General features: G+C 37.9%; 1 protein-coding gene across 4 annotated transcripts in view; it reads left to right on the top strand.

The window, feature by feature from the left end:
* The first annotated feature begins 1062 nt into the window (after positions 1-1062).
* The window catches only part of GALNT13 (polypeptide N-acetylgalactosaminyltransferase 13), a 494468-nt gene continuing 474804 nt past the window's right edge, over positions 1063-20726 (top strand). For 3 of the 4 annotated variants that reach the window (XM_036023469.1, XM_028510990.2, XM_036023466.1), the window contains exon 1: positions 1063-1453. The gene's annotated coding sequence lies outside the window, so the exon portion shown is untranslated. The remainder of the gene's footprint in view (positions 1454-20726) is intronic. The other variant, XM_036023467.1, reaches the window with a different exon arrangement.

Raw genomic sequence — 20726 nt, 5'->3', positions numbered from 1 at the left:
AGATAGGTAAAGTGACACTGTGAAAGGGGAAAACACTCTTACTTTATTCCTTCTTAAAAACAGGAAAACTGAGAATGAAGAAAGCAAAGGACCAAAACAAACCAAGAGTAAACAGTGAATAAGTGACGAAGCAGGGACTTGAATTCAGCCATCCCAATTTTCTAGAAGTGGGGGATAGGTCCCACGTCTTCAGACACTAATACTGAGTCTTAAGTCTGTGCTTTGTGCTAGGCACTGCTCTAAAATCCTTACATATACTATTTTAACTCATTTACTACCAGGCCTTTCTGCTACACTACATGTTAACCCTACTTAGAAATGATTGCCCAACAGAAATGATTACTTTTGAAATGCAAGCATTCAGGTACTTCAGGGGTAGGGGTGTGTGTGTGTGTGTGTGTGTGTGTGTTAAAAGATCATAGCTTCCTGACTGAAAAGAAATCCAAAGATTCACTTTTTACTTTACCTCTTCCTAAAAAATTTAAGAGCACAAGGAAGCACTTTGCTTTCCCAGTTTTCTCACCAACCAGAACACTAGCACCCCGGCAGGCAGTGTAATGGACAAGAAGCCAAACTCTTCTCTGTCGTTTCCGCTACAGAGCGTCCAGACCTGCAGCTCCCGCAGCAACCTTCCCCCGCAGAGCCGACGGCCGGGGTGCGGCAGCCAGGGCTTTCCCCGAGGGCAGTCTCGATTTCCTAACAGCCTTTGCTCGGAGCTCGCCAGCGCACGGCTTCGCGCGCTCCGGGCCCCAGGCTCCCCGGGTCGCAGGGCGCTCTCGTGGAACCGGAGCCCACCCTAAGGTTTGCCCTTCGAGGCCGCGCCTGCCAAGTATCGCGGGACTTGTGCGCAGCGCTGGAGCCGCGGCTCTGGGAGCAGCTGGAGCGAGCTCAGCCCGCACAGCCTCAACCCGGGGAGAAGTAGGAGCTGCGAGGGAGGGGGAGGGCCGGGGGTGCTGGTTACGTAAATGGTACTAGCCCTGTGAAAGGCCTCCTGGCTGGGTCTACGGGAGGGGGAGGGGCCGCACGAGGAGGAGGGGCCGGGAGGGAGCGGGCTGGGGCCGGGGGCGAAGTGACCAGGCGGCGGCGGCTCTGCCGAGGTGACTCTGTGCTAGGAGCCCTCGATCGGTTTCCAGCGCCTCCTCGGCCTCGGCTCTTGCTCACGCTGCGCTCACGGAGTCCTCGAGCCCGCCGCTGCGCTATGTGGGCGCCTCTCTGGGGCTGGCCGAGGCCGGAGCCGGCTCGCTCTGCTCGCGGGGAAGTGTGAAGAGAGTGGCGCAGGCGGGAGCCCGGCTGTTCGCGGCGCTCGCGGGCCAGCCGGGGCTCCAGGTGAGCTCAGGCTCTGCGCGCCCGGCACTCGGCGAGGCTGGCCAGCGCCCGCCTGGCTGGGTTGGAGGCTGAATTACGTGCGTGGACCGCCGTTCCCTCTTCGCGGGATCCTTGGCCACGATAGCAGGTCTTCGTCTCTCTTGCTCCCCTTCTCTTCCTTGTAATTGTCTGGGGCGAGTCACCCCTGGGCCACCAGAGTGCCCGGGTGGGCGCCGCAAAGTCCTGCAGCGAGTGGCAGGGAGCAGAGTCCAGCACCCTGTACCGGTCCCGGGGCAGGGGCGCGGGCGGACCGGCCGAACCGGCCGAGGGCTCTCCGAGCTCCCCGAGCATGGTCCCCTGTCGCTGCAGGTGCGGCGGGGGACCCCGAGGCACGAGACGCGGAACTTTGTGCCGTTGTCCGCCCTCTACCCCGCTTTCTCAGTTACCCCGCTGATCAGGGGGGTGGGGGCACAGGACCCCTCCGTGTCTTGGTGACGCTTGGCGCAGGGCAGTTCGGCCTTTCCACCCCGGCAACTTTTTCCAAAGAGCTGCGGGCGACCGGGAGCTGCGATGCACAAATGCTTTTTAACACTGCCCGGCAACCGGGGAGGTTCTGGATCTCGGGTGTCTTCCTCGACGGCTGCCTTGCTCTCTCTTTCTGCCTCCCTTTGCCTGTCTCTTTGAGTGCCCCTCTGCCTTTCATTCTCTCAGTCTGTCTCTCCGTCTCTGACTCGCTTTCTTCCTGGGTCTGGCTTCCCCAACCCTCTAGGTTTCCCTGTTTCTCTTTTATTCTCTTTCTCCCTGTCTTTCTTGGGATGTCTCTGTGTCCCTGTTATTCTATCGCTTCAGCTTGTCTCCCAGTCTTGCCGTATTTTCTCCGTTTTTGCCTTTCGCTTCGTATTTCATCTCCCGTACTCATTTGCCCTGACTCGTCCTCCCGAACACCAGCTCCCAAATCCCGAGGAGGCGCCCTGGCCAGGGGAACACACCCTGGCCCACCTTCTGGGCACCTTCAGGTACAGAGTCCTCCCTGCTGGGATCTAGAGGGGTTGCGGGGATTGAAGCAGCCTGCCGGTGTCTGGGCTGCGAAGTCGAGCTCAAGGACCAGCCTTTCCTCTCGGGGTTCGAGGGCTCTGCGCTGCTGCCAACCAGAGCACACGGAGGCTGCTAGTTTGGACAGCGAAAGCTGCGGGCGCCCCTTCCCTTACCTCGAGCCTACATCTCCAGCCTTTACAGGCAACCACGGGGGAAGAGACAGTGGGCAGACAAACCCAGAAGCTCAGAGATCCAGGGGGAAACTAATCTTGAAAGGGTGAGAGCTTTCGTGAGGCAGAGGTGTTACTAGCAGAGGAGCAGAGCATTTGGGGACTGCCTGCTTTAAACTGCCATTGCACTCAGTCCTTGAGCGGTTTGCTTGGGAGAGCTCGCGGTCACTCCCCTGAGAAACAGGACAGAGATTTTACTTGCAGGGTAAAGACACTTGGCTGCCCCCTCGACATTTTGTGTTTCCTTTAGGGCCTCAAATCTTTGGCTTTGTGTGAAGGCTGCCTTTGCTCAAGGTTGCTGCCACCTCGTGTGTGTGTGTGTGTGTGTGTGTGTGTGTTTGCATTTGTGCCCTCTAGTGTTAAAGGAACCTGCTGGTTTGAGAATATTGAAAAGTAAGGTCAACCTATTGATGACTGACTTTGGACCTCTCACCTTCCCAGATCATTCTCTTTGCCTTTTTGCCCATCCTTTTCTCTGCTCATCTTGACATTTTCATAGAATTACAAATCTTTCCTTTTACATGATCTCCAAAAACTCCTCCTCTCCTGCAGCATTAGGACCTTAATATTGAAATCCTGTTGGAGTCACTTCAGAGATATATAGATTTGGAGAATGTTCATAGGGGAAGGCTGGCTTTGAACATAAGTTCATTTCTCCACACTGTTTGCTACAAACCAGGATTTTCCATCTTTTTCTTATGTCCCTGACCACCTTCAGTTCCACTGAGAATGTTACCTGTCTGCTCCTGCTCGTTTAAATAAATGCTTTTAAAAATGCTTATCACCTTTTCTGTGATACTCATGCCATTCTAGAGCTTACAAGGCTCTGGGTGTCTCAGATTAGGTTTGAGGAGGGAGAAAAGAAAGCTTTTCCAAAGGAAGTACTTGTAGCATTGCTGGTGTACATTAGTTCTAGGTCCTAGAATCCAGAATGGGAAGGGATGTGTCTCAGATATGGAGACCTTAGCTCAGTGTGGGAAAACTAGTAAATGCTTAATAAAAACTTGTTGATTGATTAGCATGCAGCTAATTATAGGCTTTGGAGTCACCCAGCTATGCTTATGAGCCTATACAAGAAGTTGAATTCTGCCTCCTTTTTTTTCCTTATTCTATTTAGTCTTTTATGAATGAGAATAGAGGACTAATAGAAAGGATGTTGCAACGTGTGTTTTCTGTGTCTTTTCAGCTCAGTCATGGCTTGAACTTGCCATCTCTGCAAGTTTTTAACTTGGCTGATACTGTTTAACAATCATTGCAGAATGGAAGAAATGAGTTTAGAGGCTGTGATGGTGGCACTTCTCAACCTTCCCACCTAAAAGTAAATGAGGACATGACATCATTTGTGGAAGCATAGTTTTGTGTGATTTTTAACAAGTAAAAGTTCTCTGTTAAAGAAGAGATGTATCAGCTTAAAATATTTTGGGGATATAAATTGATCTGCAAACTGAATCAGTTACCTTAAATAATTTATAGGTTTCCTTACCACTTGGAATATATTTGAGTGGTGTGATACTACATGTATATAAGAATTTGCCATAGTACTTGGAAATGTAGTGCCTCCTGATATAATGATCTAGTAGTAATCCATGGGCTGTAATACTACTTTTCTGAGTATTTGGTACTTCCCTCTTAAAACATTTGGGGATTTGCCCTGACTGGGGTGACTCAATGGGTTGGGCATCAACCAGTAAACTGAGAGATTGTCGGTTCAATTCCCAGTCAGGTCACATGCCTAGATTTCAGGCCAGGTCCCCAGCTGGGGGCATACAAGAGGCAACCAATTGGTGTTTCTCTCACACATTGATGATTCTCTTGCACATCAATATTTCTCTCCCTATCTTTTTTCCTCCCTTCCCCTGTCTCTAAAAATAAATAAATAAAATATTTTAAAAAATACACTTAGGGATTTGCTATGTGTATTGTTTAAGATCATGTTCAACAGCTATTTTGCTTTTAAAATTATTACTTATAAATCACTTGATATGCTACTTAATTTTTTGTATTTAAAAATTGCAGGCATAAAGGTGAAATTCTGATATTGGTTGAGATGTGTTCTGATTTTGTACCACTAAGAATATTGAGATGCATTTAACTTTTTGACTTAATATGCATTAGTTTCAGGTTAAACAGTTATGTCAGAGTGAAATATAATGTTTCCATTTTGCCAACTTGTTGTTTAGAAGTAGTAATTGTAACAGGAATATCACCACCTAATAGTGTTGTGCAGCTTTTTCAAACTTCATCATTTTAGGAAGAGGGTGAGAGAACAAGCAAATGAGTATTTTTGTTTTCTCTGGTTTGGCAAATGAAGAGAATATGGTGTTTCTGAACAAGAAAAATAAGGGACATGACTGAGTGTAAAGAATTAGTACAGTTCCAATATGTTAAATAAATAACAACATTCCATGTATGTAGTAAATCTTTGTGCTTTAAGAGAAGAAATCGTTTTTTTTACAGTTTTGTTCTTTAACTAATTTGCCTTACCAGACATCATATTCTCAACTGGCACCTCTAGCAATAAACAACCAGTTTTGGCTGATTTTGATACATTACCTTCTTGGATTTGTGTCACTATCAGTAGCCAGGACATAGAGATGTCTTAAATTAATAAGATCTTACAGGATCACTACTTTGAAGTATGAGTGACCATATTAACTAATGGCCTAGCTATTAAAAATTTTAACTGGACTTTTGTTCTAAATCCTTCATTTTGCTCTTGTAATCAGAATAAGTACATGTCAAATAGCAAATTAAGAATTAAGTATGTGTGCTCATATTGACTCTGACAATCTATTGGAAAACATTTCTTAACATCACCGCCCTCCACACACATATACATTAAATATATGTTTGAATACATAAATCACTTACAGATCTGACACTGTCTGCTTTGATAAACCATTTATCATTTTAACAGATTAGACTTCTGCTATTTAATTACAGGCATACGTGCTTTTGAAGAGTTGAGCTTTTCATTGTTAAGTTTAATACTTAGAGAATGCAAAGAAATTTGTGTAAATGGATGCATTAATTCAGTTGTAGTTGGTCATTCACTTGGAGCATTATAAGAAATTATCTTTGGGAGCAAAATATAAATCAAGCAGATTTTATTCACTTCATACTTATTTCCCCTTGACTCAGATTTAAACCTATGTGTATGTTTTCAATGTAGTATATTCATAGTAAAAAATTTAATAGGTTTTAGCTTGATTACCAAGAAATAAAGGTGGCTAAAGACATTTGTGTAATTGATATATGTCCTAATGCTCCACGTAAAGGCATTAGATAAAATTCATTTTTAGCTATGAAGTTTACAATTTTATTTTCTTAGTATGTCTCAACATCTATTTATTTAAGCTGAATTCTTATTTTTTAAAAAGTATTACTACAGATTATTAAAAGCTGGCTGAGGCCTAACATTTAAAATGTGAGTTAAGTTAGGGAGACATGTCTTTTCTCTAAGGGCCCAACTTCAGTCAAATGTCCACATTATTATAGCCCTCATCAACTATCAGTTCTCTGTTGATGTTTACCCTACAATAATCATCCAACCTGTTCAGTAGAATTATAGCAAGTTGCAAAATATCAGTTTTTAAAAGTTGTTTCTTATTAATGGTTAATCCTCACAATGTAACTTCAGAAGGATGTAGGGAATAGAATGACTATTCCATCATAGATATGAACATATTTGTGATCATATGAGCATTTTCTATTATGTGAGAAAATTAAAAAGACTTTCTACATTAAATATTGAGACTTCTTTTGTATTTTTTAAGAAGTACTTACTGTAAAGATATACAGACACTGTCCAGGATAAATCATAGCAGAGTTTTAACATGACGTGGAATTAATTAGGAATCTGTTTGATACATTGAACTACATTGAATTGTCATTTAAGTCTTATTAAACTCTTGTAGAACATTATAGGGAAGAGTGTGATTGAACTGCTGGTTGATACTTTGGTGAACATAATACATGAGCTGAGTAGCCACTTTAAATTGAAAGAATAATTTAAAGCACAGCACATATGTTCAAAATTACCCAAATTACACCTCAGAGATAGGAATGAATGTCAACTTAGTTTCTTGTCTAATATTAATTGCCTTCACGCTCTAAGCACAGCACCTTTTTTTGTTGTTAAAAAATGGATTTTGACATATGGGAAGGATTGTCTTCCTTTAGACCAGAAACAAAATAACTGACTTAATTTCCTCTGGAGTTTTTTTTATTATATAATTAGTCTTAGATGGAGAGGATGAGATTTATATGACTATCAAGAGCTCAATGCAATACCATTATTAATCCAGTGAAAGAAAAATGGGCCGAAATACTTGGAAACATATATGTGAAGGTATAGATATTTAAATTTATTTTTAAGGGTATTAAAATGGTTAATTTAGTTATAAGTTGATAAGATGATTAAAATTTATAGGATACTTACTTTGTAATTGTGCTGTGGGTACATAAACATCTGACATGTCTTACTTCATTTTATCCTCATCACCACATACATGGTCAGTACTGTCACTATCCGCATTGTATCGGTGAGGACTCCCTTGCTCACAATCACACAGATAATATGTAGTAGGGCAGGGATCACATCCATTCTTTCTGTCGGCAAAACCAGTGCTTTAACAGTTCTCAGTCTGACATTTTTACTGACTAATACATTTTTTTAAAAAAGTGAGTGCCAACCTCAAGGTGAACATTTTCTTTTGTATAGTAAGAAGGATTTACAAAGTCTACCAATATCACCATTATTTTGTAAAAGAGTGGTCTTTTTAGCACCAACTAAGATGGCAGAACTGAATCTCAAAATATAGTTCTTAAAATAAATGTAGCTTCCTGTGCATTTTTTATCTTGTATTATTTCTTTGATTTAACAAGTATGGATGAAAATTTCATCATGGAATTGGTAATTTCATTGCATTCTGTAAACTGTAATTGGGAATCCTTGTTATCCTAAACAACTATAATATACTGCCTATCAATGCACCCACACAGCACAGGCCAACATGATCAACATATTCATGACTTAATGAGACCTAGCCCCTGTAGCTGTTGCATTCTCTTTCTAGTTGCAATTCAGGGCAAGAAATTTGGATCTAGGAAAGATGTTAGCAATTGCTCTAGCCTCATTTGACTGCTTCAGTGTTTGTTGAAAGGATTAGAGGATTGGAGGTGATTTGTTCCTTCCTGGTAGTTCAGGATCAATCACCATCACTAAGATGGTACCAATCTGTGTCCTGACACAAGGAATGAGTGCTGGGCAAAAACAAGGTGCACCTGTCAACATACTCTTCTGTCTTTCCCCCAACTGGTGGTCTCAATCTTTAGGGATCAGTCATTCCTTTTTCACTTCTTTGTTTTGCTGAAGACAAAGCAATTTTGTTTTAGGTAAGAAAGAAAATTCCAAAGCTAAACTTCTAACTGCTTTTGTAAAACTGACTGATGCTGTTTAATCCCAGATTGCTTTGGTTAATGGCTTTTGTGGCCATTGAAGAGGAAAAGAGTGAGGGTGGGGTGGGGGAGATGTAGCTAAATGACCTAGGATATTGTTGAGTGTCATGGCTGACAAACCAGTCTGTTTATTGAATTTACTTAAAGAGGTTTTTGTTTGTTTTAATATAGGTTGTCAGGTCCCATTCATACAGTCTCATTTACCTGAGACGGGTTCGTAGGATATGACTTTGTAAACATTTTACAAGCAACTGATCTACTTTTAGTACTTAATTTTTCAGGTTCACTTATTAATTTTATTTATTTAACTAATGCAAATGTTACTGTTTTCTGGACACCATTTAAAAGCTTTACAGATATAGATTTATTTCATTATAGTAATTTCCACAAGTAGGTTTTATTAGTACCTCCATTTTATAGATGAGGAGATTGAGACACAGAAAGGTTAAGTTGTCCAGAGTAAACTGGTAAGTAGCAGGGCAAAGTCTATGCTATTTTGATGAAATGATTAATAAAACTACCTGCTTTAGGTGAAGAAGTATTGAAATAGAAGAATTGAAAAAGGAATTTCAATTTCTATGTTTTGTTTTCTATTTGAGTAAGTGATGCCTTTAAAGGTGAAGAAAGACATAAAAGTCCTTTAGGAGAACGTAGGCAGGAAAATCTCAGATATTTCATGCAGCAGTATTTTCACTGATATGTCCCCTAGAGCAGGGGACATAAAGGAAAGAATAAACAAATGGGATCTTATCAAAACAAAAAGCTTCTGCTTGGCTAAAGAAAACAGCATTAAAATGAAAAGAGAACCAACTGTATGGGAAACATATTTGCCAATGATACCTCAGACGAGGGTTTGATCTCCAAAATATATAAAAAAACTCACAGGACTCCACTCTAAGAAGACAAGCAACCCAATTAAAAAATGGGCAAAGGACTTGAACAGACACTTCTCCAAGGAGGACATACAGAGGGTTCAGAGACTTATGAAAAGATGCTCAATATTGCTAGCCATAAGAGAGATGCAAATTACAACCACAATGAGATACCACTTCACACCAGTGAGAATGGCCATCATAAACAAAGCAACAAACAAGTGTTGGAGAGGATGTGGAGAAAAGGGAACCCTAGTGCACTGTTGGTGGGATTGCAGACAAGTGCAACCACCATGGAAAACAGTACAGAATTTCCTCAGAAAACTAAAAATGGAGCTGCCTTTTGACTCAGCAGTTCCACTGCTAGGATTATATCCTAAGAACCTATGTACCCCAATATTCATAGCAGCACAATTTACAATAGCCAAGTGCTGGATGCAACCTAAATGCCCATCAGTAAATGAATAGATCAGAAAACTATGGCACATTTACACAATGGAATACTATGTAGCAGAAAGAAAGAAAGAGCTCCTACCCTTTGCAACAGCAGGGGTGGAACTGGAGAAGCATTGTGCTAAGTGAAATAAGCCTAGTGGTGAAAGACAAGAACCATATGATCTCACCTTTAAATGGAACCTAATCAACAAAACAAAGAAGCAAGCAAAATTTAACCAAAGACATTGTTGTTAAGAACAAACTGACAGTAACCAGAGGGGAGAAGGGAAGGGATAATGGGCGGGGGTGGGGGAGGGGGAAGGGTTAACAGGAACAACTATAAAGGACACATGGACAAAAACAAGGGGGGTTGGAAATAGGGGAGGGAGGTGGGGAGGGTTGGGTGTTGGGGAGGGGTGGGGGAAAAGGCAGAAAACTACTTGAACAGTAGTAAAACTCAAAAGTATTTAATAAAAAAAAAGTACACTGAAACCAAGAGTGTTCAAAGCAACAATATTCAAATAGCTCTAAGTATATGTTTGTTTAGAAATCTGAGACAATATGGTTTCATATTTCCTTTTCTCACTTATATTGTGTTCCCCATGTCATTATGTTTTAATATGAAATTTAATGGTTGTATAATAACATTAAAAAATAAAAACAGTAAAGATGAGGAAAGAAAACCTGACCAATTTAGACTTTTAGAATTGAAAAAAAGTTTCCCTTTTAGAAGTAATGGCACCAAATTAAGAAAGAAAGGTAATTATAAAGTTTGGGACAGAAAACATGGAAAAATCAGTGGTATTCTTCAACTTGATTGTGGTGTCTACTTATATGCAGACCCTGCCCTGCCCCAAGGAAAACAAACAAACAAAAAACCCCATAAGGAATTAATATAGAGTGATGCAGACAGGAATAAAAAAATAAAATTCGTAACTAAATAATATTACTACATATAGACTTTATAACTAAAATCCACATCTGTAACTAACCTAATAAGAAATATCTTATTTTTTGTAGTATTGCTAATAAATTCCTTATATTACAATAGAACATACTCATATTTAAGAAAAGTATTGGGAAAATCCCATAGAAATTTTTGTGTTTTTCTCAATTATGTTTTTTGTAAGCTTATTTTATGATGGAATCTCCATGCTGTTTTGTAATTACTGGTAATCTGTAAGAACTGATGTATCCATCTTTGATGAGGTACATTTTCTCCTTATGCATGTCCTTTGGTTGATTTTAAGCAACTTTCTGTTACTTAATATTTTTAAGGCACTAGACAGTGTTTTAACTAGACTATTACTAAGTTTTTTAAAATATAAATATTATTTTAGACTAATAATTTGATTGAATTATGTAGATTATTTGAATGATGTACTCCTGTCCTGGTAATGAGTTACTCTACCTGTCTTTTTTTTTCCTTAAATAAAAACCTGCACTTAAATACAATTCTGTTTTCAGATTCTATAATCAAGTGAGGGTTCATGGGATTCTAGACTAACCTAGTTTCAAAACAATAGAGTCTTTTTTGATTTTCTCACAGCAAATTCTACCTCTTTTTCTAAATCTTTAAGGCTCATATTTCTTTGATTCCCTTGATAGTTCAGGCTCAAATGGAACTGTATGTCATTTGTCTGGAAAAATATTAGAAAATAGTCTTCCCCTCCCTATTTGTCACTGAGATATTACCCATATCCTATGGATTTTCAGTGTACTTCCACATTTTGTAATAAGTAAAACTGTGTTTATAATTTCCTTACACTCTTTTTCTTCTCCTGTATCCCCCTTGCATCTCCCTTCCTTTCTTTCGTCTTCATGGTGATAACTATTTTAAACTGTCTATCTTCTGTGGCTTAATAAATCATCATGTAGCAGAACTGGACACTCTATTAGTTGTCTTGATTCTGTAAAAAAAATAAAGATAGAAAAGAGCTTCCATTTAATTCATCATTAGTCTCTGGATAGGTAAAAAGCAGATGCTCTAGCTCTTGCATTTGGGTCATTTAACAGGAGGCTGGGGATGCTAAATTCGCATCTCATTACCTTTTTCTACTTTTAGACTTGTGTGCCTGGGCCCCGTGGTCAGTTGGCAGTTGGCAGGACCATAGCTCCAAGAAAATGGAGCTGTGCATTTGAGGGTATGCCAGTTTCAGTTGCCAGGCAGTTCTCACATTCTTTGGTCATGCCTTTCTTATAAAACATCCAATATGTGTTTCATTATTAACTCTAGACTTTTGAGTTCATGTAAAAAATTCACTGTGGCACTACTGATAGATTGTGATGAATACTTTTTATAAATTATTTTCTGTGGCTTCCACTCCCTGATTTCAGGATACTATTTTCCCTACTTGGTAAACCTAGAGCAAACATTTTGTCATAGATTTTTAAAGAGTTTTATTATTGTGAACTAAGTTGAGATGAATCGTAGGTAATTGGATGGTGCAGCTGAATTAACACATTGAATTGCCAGTTATGAGACACTTCATTTGCTCTAACAGACAACAATGAGCCCATTTTGCTTCTACAGGGAACAAATTCTTATTATCTATACAAAATTCGAATTTAAGTGGGATAACATGTATGCATCATTTCCATTCCTTTTGTAAGGAAAATAACCTCCACTGTATATTTGCAGCTATCTTATTAAATACTTTGGAATTTTAATAAATCTTTTTTTTTGAAACTGTTAATCAGTTGTCTCATTCCCTACAAAAGGACAGACTATTAAGCATTCAGAAACAAGAAACAATAATACCACTTTTACCTTACCCTGTGTACCTTAAGTTTTGTACGTATGTACAGTTTGCATTTATTTCAATAAAGAGCCTCTTTTCTATAATTCCGAACAGTGTTATTGCCCTAAGACTATGGTCATAGGCAACACTGTAATAATTTGGTTTGTTTTTGGATTTTATTCACTTTAGGCATTTTAAGGGTACCTTTACTAGGTCAGTGGAATTGCTTTTAAACAGATGAGTATCCATTTTAAGAGGAAGGATTGAGACATATCTTTATCTAAATTCCCCCTGAATACTTATTAACTTAAGCATTACAATAAGGGGTCAAAAAGATATCAAGCTGCTACAAAAACTATATGGAGTGAAGCCAGGCAGAGGAAATTGTCTAAGATATGGGAGAATAGCCTAAAGTTGAGGGGGAATCCACTTTGCCATTAACAAGCTCCCAAAGGCTTGAGGCTCAATAATGCCAAGAAAAATAGAAGTCAGAAGTGAGACACTGGAGCTGAAACAAAAAATTGAATCAAGGTGTATTGCTGGAATTACCAGCCTTCTGTTCACCAATTCCACTTTTATGTAAATATCCATATTGCAAGTTATTTCTCATTATTGCCCTTCACACTGTCCTTCTTACACACACTAATGAAATTACCTGCACTGCTGGGGAACAAGGGCAGCTAAAGGTGTGTCTTCAAACCATAGAATAAAGTCTTTTTCATTTTGGAACTTAGAGCCTTTAAGACTAATGTTTGGCTCCTGCTTACCCCAAAGCAATGTTTTCAGATCAAGGGGACCCACATAAGTACAAAGGGCACAACATTTTCTAGTCCTTTATTCTTAAATATAAAACAGCAACCTGGGATTGCCAAACATTCAAAACTTAATTTAAGAAAAAAAAATGAACAAAAGTCTGCAACAAGAAAAAGGGAGACTGAGATAAATGAAAACCAGTAACAAAATGAGAACCTTGCAGGGAACCGTCAGTTTGTTTTCTATAAGTTTGTTTCTGTTTTGTTTAATTTTCATTTTTGTCTGTTTGTTTTTAGAGTCTACAGATAAGTGAAATCATACCATATCTTACTTGCCCAATCTCTTTATTCAAGTCAAGGTGTTAATTACCTTTTTAACAATGGTCTTTGTTCTCTTTTAAGTTTATCTCTTGATCTTGCTTCTAACTGAATTGACCACTCACATTAGAATCTTGCATCTTTAGTTTTATTAATCTATAATAACTTCCCAAATAGAATTGTTTTGATAGAATTTTTAAATTGCTCAAGGTCTTATTTTTAAAAACATTTTTAAAAGCATTACCAAGTGTTTTTTTTTTTAAAAACTCCTATCGGCATTCCACCTGTTTTCCTGAACATAGTAAACAATAAATTTTAAATGTTAAACTAGTTTTAAACAATATTTTGTAGTGGTTTCCAGATAGAGATGGTAGATTTTATAGTGCTCTGTGTTGCTAAATTATACCAGTTACTCTGATTACCTGATGTGCCTGCAGATTCATAGAAGAATTGATAGATGAAGGAGGGCCACTTCAACATTAGACAGATGCGAAGATATTGTCATCTTAGACTGGCAGCTGTTCTTGAAGTTCTCATTATTTCTTATTGTTTGGGCTAACACTTTTTAATTTTGTAGCTAATCAGAAATAGTTGCTTTAAAAATGTTAGTTAGCTACTTCTAATGTATATGAGAAAACAGATGGGTCCTAGAAGAAATTACTAACCTGCTGGTTGTTGGAAGAGTTTTGTGTGATGTGTTTTTGTGTGTGTATGTTTTAGCGCCTCTCAACAATTCAGCAAACCAAAAGAAATGGTAGGAGAGAGGGAGAGAGAAAGAGGAATGAGGAGATTTCCCAGTCTCTCCCCATAGTCTGAGATGCGTGCAGCACAAAGCTGTTGTGGAAAATTGAGAAGGGAAATTCCTTTCAATTGACGTGTTAAAATCTAGTATTTTTATGATATGGAATAATAAATGATTCTGAAATTAGAAAATTCACAGTAAGGTATTCTCTAAAGCTGTGGCTATCTGGTTTCTGTTGACAGGTTGTGATGACAATCTCCTGGGTCACCTCCTTTTACCATTTTCTGAGTGATCTGGTGTTTGGATGGTGGCTCCAGGGCAGCAAAGGCTGCTGTGTCCTATTGTCTCACTTGTTTTGATGAATGAAGGTCCATTAAATTTCCTTTTAAGGTGAAGTTTTTGGCAGTTAATTAGAACTTTTAGTGTATGAGCTACCCCTTGATTCTAAGATAAGGAAAAATGCAGGGACTGAATTTGGAGGAGGCAAAGGAACATGGTTGTGGTAAAGACACAATTTTAAGAATGTGGTGCCAGCCTAAATGCAGTTCAGAAATCCTGACTCATCTAGTTACTAGCAGAAGAACAAAGCACAGTTACATAGCCTCTATGGAATTTACTTGCCTCATCTTTAAAATTGGAGTAGTAATAATAATAATAGCTAACACTAATACAACCCAGGTCTCTAATTGGGCACAAGGGTCTCTTTTAAGTGCTTTAGATAATATTAGTATATTTAATTCTCACAATACTAAGAGCTAGATACTTATTTTCATCCCACTAATAATTGTAACTACTTTAATGGCTTGTCTTGAGGGTTGAGGTGACAGTGAATGTAATGTACTGATTGTTGTGCTTGGCACTTAGCAAGTGCTTAAGGAATGCTAGCTGTTATTAGCACATCTCCTCTCCCAGGGTCCTCTACTGGCATTTAGTTTGACAGTGCCTAGTAAATTTGGCCTGCTTAACTGAATTTTAAAATAAAATTCTCAAACCTGGAAGAGTTATTGTAAGGAATGACTGCAAAATCAGGTCCCAGGAGATAGTAAATAAATAGGAGTCAAAGATGGATTGAAGCCAAGCAAAACAGACCATAAAACTGTATTAGTGAAATATTTAGAATTTCTATATAAGACAGAAGAAAAGGTAAATGTGTGAAGGGAAGGGTATATAGCATAAATATTATGTGTTAATGTACAAATATTACATAATGCTTAACACTAAAATGCCACTTTGCGGAAAGTGGTAAGCTTCTTCTATTCCTTTCAGTGTTATTTGGAAAATTCCAACATCACTTGATTTTTGTGAGGTGTTCTTGGTTAAATGAAGTCATCCTCCATTTTCCCCTTAATTTTTTGATCAGCTTAGACTGTTATTTTTTCCTGGCTAGTTCTTAGATGGGAAGTTGAGTGCTTTTTTATGTGTGTGAATGTGAAAAATAGTAAAAAGTTTAAAACATGTTGCCATTTTAGCCTTATTTCCTACATGGCAAAGGTGAAACATTATTATTTTTGTTTAGAGATACAGACTTTATTTTTAGTATGATGTCTAGTTGTTTTTAATGATTTTTATTAATGTTTAATCGAAAATCTGCTTTATTTTAAATTTAAACAAATACATAATTTGCAACAACAAATTATAATTGATTTCTCATTTAGAAATATTTGAACATCAATTCTCTTTTTTTATATCATATGAAGAAAATATGTTGTTTTGAACATTGATAGTTTGTCAGTTCCTTCACAATGATTTGTACAAATGATAATTATACATAAATTAATAAACTGCTGGTGAGAATCTAGTGATACGTCTAGCTGTTTTTGATTTATTTTTGAATCATTTGAAGACTACTGAACTGTACAGTTATTTAATATAACCTACAACTTTCTCAACTCCAAAAGCATATTCAGTAATATAGAATAGTTATTTAAAAAATGATGAAGGTCTTACTTATGTTGTACAAGAGATTATTACATGAGAAGTGGTTTTACAGGTTACTAAATAGTATATATGTTTGTATCTGTTTAAAAATTCTTTTCATATTACAAGTAATAAAATTATTTCAATAACCTCTTACTACTTTTTCTAGAGTGATTCAAATGATTTTCTAGTGCTGCCTAAAATAATGTTGGGTCCCAGGCTTTCATGTGATAAATATTTCTGTTGACTCTCATCCTGAGGTTGTAGGCCACTTAATATAGTTTAAAAATGATTAAAATGAAAAGTTTTAATAACCTCATAAGGAATTTCTGCCTGAGAAATATTTAAAATTAAGTAATAACTCTTCCTATGTTTGTAAACTGTACACAAGGTTAACCATTTTCAACCAAATTTGCAATAAATCACAAATGATTATTTTCTTGTATTGTTGCACCTATTGGCCAAAATATTACACAACCTTTAATTATTTTATAGTGAAATAGTCTGCTGATAATTAACCTTGTAAACTTACTTTGTGAACAGTTTTTATAACAAGTGCTTTGGAAATTAGTAACTCACAAAAAATATGCACCATCATTATGAATATATTCAATAAAACCAAGATATGGAAAGATTTAGTAATATGATTGATTTTACAATGTATATTTTTGACTAACATTAAAAATCAAAGATATATATTTCCTGTCTTAGGGCAGGGCTGATGCCTACCGTGTCTGTGCTTTTGTTTCCCAAAGGGCTTCAACTTAAAGTTGAGTTTTCATTTTAATGGGTTCTCTAGGTATTTTTAAAAAGATTTTTAGGGAGAGGGGAAAGGAGGGAGAAAGAGAGGGAGCAAAACATCAATGTATAGTTGCCTTTCACAAGTCCTGTACTGGGGACCTGGTCCACAACCCAGGCATATGTCCTGACTGGGAATCCAATCAGCGACCCTTTGATTCACAGGCCGGTGCTCAATCCACTGAGCCACAGCATCCAGGGCTCTCTGGGTATTTTGAAGTATAGACCTCTACAACCTTGTGCTTGTCCCTTATTCTAAACATAAGTTGCTGATCTTATTTTATGGTAATTCAGATTTATTTTTAACTTTTAGTTGTTGTATTAACTATAATGTTTGTTTTGACCATTTGTTGGACAAAGTTAAGTTTTGGTTTAACATTTTTTAACTTCTCTGTCTAAGACCTTATTTTTAGTGTAACTTTTTTGTCAGGTTTAATTCCTGAGTAGTTTGAGTATTTAGCCAATTATAAAACCTTTCACCTTTGTCACTCCTCCCCATTCTAACATACCCTAAAACTCCTACATTTAGTCAATTTTTAAATGATGTTATTTTTTATCTCTTTTTTAATCATATATGTGTTTAGTACTTTCTATGGAAAATTTTTGTGATTTCAATTAAGTTGTATTATGTGCATCTGTATTTTATTATAATTCTCTAAATACCCATGTACTTTTAATTGCCTATCTAGCTACATCACATAATTTATACAAAACTGAGGGCCAATAAAATGTTGCCACATTTTAATACTTTATTGGTGCTTGAAATGATTACTGCTTAAGCATCCAGCTCACATAATCAATTAATAAATCTGGTCAGTGTTTTGGGGATCTGCTTAGTTTAACACACCATGTGAATGCAAGATCAAGCACCTCCAAACTTTCACTAAAGGGCAGATACTAACAAATGGTTTTTTAGCAATGGGTTCATGTTCACCTCCTGCAGTTACTGAGTGACTTTGCAATTCTGAAACTGGGGATCCACTAGGCAAAATCCTGTTTTCTGAGTGTCTTGCACTTCTGCTTGCTTTCTGTCAAGTCTCTGCTTTCCTGAGTTCTCATACTGTTAAAAAGATGATTTTCTTATTTCTGCTTCTGAGGATTATTTCCTTATACAGAGATGAAAAACATCTGCAAAATAGAGCTACATAGTTTTATAAGGTCATGCTTTTCCATCAAAAAAGGGCTTTGTATACCATAAACAAATATAAATGTCAACTTCTATATGAACAATATTATAGGTTTATGAATCATGAGTACATCACTACATATTGTTATTTTGTAGAATTTTTATTTTTCTGCTCTGTGCTTTTTAACAAATGTGTTTAGAGTGTGTTATTCATGACTATATTTTATAGGAAAATGTGTGTTTCAGTTGTTCATTCACCACTTAGCAGGGTCTTTGAGAACCGTGAGGTTCTTTAGTATCTAGAATTCTGATCTGGCGACATGCTTGGCTGATGGCCATCAAGCAAGTCATTCAGAAAACTTAAAAGAGTTCTGATGTCACACACCCTGTATTAGCCTCTGGGATAAAATGTACACCGTGTTCCAATTTCTAACTTTTTAACATGTTACTTTCTTAATCTAGGTTTATACGTTCTGTTTAATAGGAATTCCGTGTATTTTTATCTTTTTGCTGACACTCTGCAAGGCCAAATATGCTTATTGGAGTGGCCTAACACCGACACCAACAACAAAAAGGGAGGAAGGAAAGTAGGAAGGAAGGAAGGAAAGTAGGAAGGAAGGAAGGAAAGTAGGAAGGAAGGAAGGAGAGAAGGAAGGAAGGAAAGAGAAAGAAAAGGAGCTTTTATCCCCAGATCGATGCTGTGCTCTGGTGGGCCTCTTCCTCCTTCCTTCAGGTACCTGCAATCCTATGGCATGTTGTGTCTTGGACTGCTTCACTGACCTTGGCTTCCAGTGCTGTTAAAGCTGAATAGGGCAGAGTCTTCCTTTTATCTTCCAGCAAGTCTCAGGAGTGAGATCTGGCCACCGGCATTTATTTTTTGTCCTTTAGCCATCTTTCCCCCTGAAATGGACTTTTTCAGGGAGGTATCCCATTTATTGATGTGCATGAAGCATTGAATGTAAGTATGTATATTTTTGCCTGTTTCTGTAGTTTAATGAATCCTTTTACCCATCTTCCTAAATTGTAGGTGTATATCCACACGTATCTGTCTTTTGTAGGTTATGAAATTCAAGAAGGCAGTTTAACACAGTTCTTTTTGTGCTGTACCTAGCAAAATGCCCTATACAATTAAGTTCTTACAACATAAACTTAATTAGATTGTACATGTACAGATAGGTCCCCTGGGCCTTCCAACGCAAGTAGATGCTACTTTGGAAAGTGTTGCAGGCCAGAAAGAATTTAGGTCAGTCAAATTCTTATCTGGTTTTCCTAGTAGGATACTTGAATGTGTCTTTCCACTGTGCTGTATTAATGTCTTCCTTGTGATTTTTCTTCTTCTCAAATTCCATTGTCAGCTAGTCAAAGATTGTATACTTTATATACTTCTTGTCAAACTCATTGAGTGTTTGAAATAGCAATGTCTTTATGACTTTCACCAGAGTGGCCCAAGAGTCCTGCCACCTCTGTCATTTATGAGAATTTGTCTGAAACTCCTTTGCTTCACAAGGGACATGAGTCACAGAGTTTAAGATTGAAAGGGATTTTGAGGGGTGATCCTGCCACCCTACCTGCCCTCAGCCATGGTTGTGTCTCATTTAAACTTGACACGCACATATTTCTCTAAAATAAAGCTAGCCTGCATTGCATAGTCCGTTATATACTCCACATTGCCAACAGAGGGGTCTCTGCAAATACAGCTTTGAGCATGTAATTCTTGGTTGTAAAAACTTTTGAAAGCTCTACTGTTTAAATTTTAAACTCTTTAGCATATCATTGAAGAGACTTCATAGAAATCTATCCCAAATGTCCTTTGCAACCTCATATCTCATCTTTTACTCCCATCTAATAGCCATTTGCAGGATTCACCGAGTTCCTTCGCCATTATGTGGATATGCCATAAATGTCCATGACTCTGCCCCTTTGCTCACATTGCTTTTCAGCCTGAATTACCTATCTCTTCATTTCAAGAGTAGCTCAAGTGACAACCCTTTTAAAAATATTTTCCCAAATCTTGAAGGCAGAATTTTATTCTATTTTTTTCTACTTCTATAGCCCTTTCTTTGTTCATGTTGCTGTTGCTAACTTACAGTACGTTATCACTGTGATTAGTTGTGTCCTCATCTGTCTCTTATTTTAAATGGTAAGCTTTTTCACAATGGAGGCATCACATTTGTTATTGTTCCCCTGAGATCTACCAAAGCCCATAATATAGCGAGTCATTCAATCACTGTCTTGAAAAAGTGTTAAGTATTGATTCAGTAGGATAGAGACTTATGAAATTAATGATGCTTTATTGAATGAATCTTTGTGACACTCATTTTTTCTGGAATATGGTGGGTATAAAAGAATATTTGTGTTATTCCAAAGATACCACAAATTCATCAAAACTCTGGGTTCAAGAGTGTGCATAAAAACGATTTAATTCTAACCTCTAGCCAGTGTTTGAAGTCTCTTTCAACATTTCTAAAGAATGGACATTCAAATTCTTGAACTTTTCCTTTGGCTCTTTTCTTTTTTTAGGGAAGCACAGTGTATTTTGGTATTCCTCACAATAAGAGAGTGTTACCTTGTGCTGAGCTGAAATTTGATTCTTGCAACTTTTCTAATTGGTGTTATTGGTCTTGGTTCTGCTTTGGGGGAACCCAGAAAAGAAATTTAAATTGCTTTTTTAAATTGTCGACACTATTACAAATGTCCCCCACTCCTCCCACACTTTGCCTGCCTTCACCACATTCTGGTCTGTGTCCATGGACAATACATATATGCTTATATGTTCCCTGCTGATCTTTTGCAGTCTACTCTACCCCCCTCCCTTTTGAGATTAGTCAGTCTCTTCCATGGATCCATGCCTCTGGTCATATTTTGTTCATCAGTTTATTTGTTCACTAGATTCCAGATATGAGTGAGATCCTAGGGTATTTCTCTTTCTCTGTCTTATTTCACTTAGCATAATATTCTCCAGGTCCATCCATGCTGTCACAAAGGGTAAAATTTT

This window comes from Phyllostomus discolor, chromosome 4, assembly GCF_004126475.2.
Source record: "Phyllostomus discolor isolate MPI-MPIP mPhyDis1 chromosome 4, mPhyDis1.pri.v3, whole genome shotgun sequence".
NCBI lineage: Eukaryota > Metazoa > Chordata > Mammalia > Chiroptera > Phyllostomidae > Phyllostomus > Phyllostomus discolor.
Note: the sequence above shows the minus strand (reverse complement) of the source record. Positions and strands in the feature narration are given on the sequence as shown.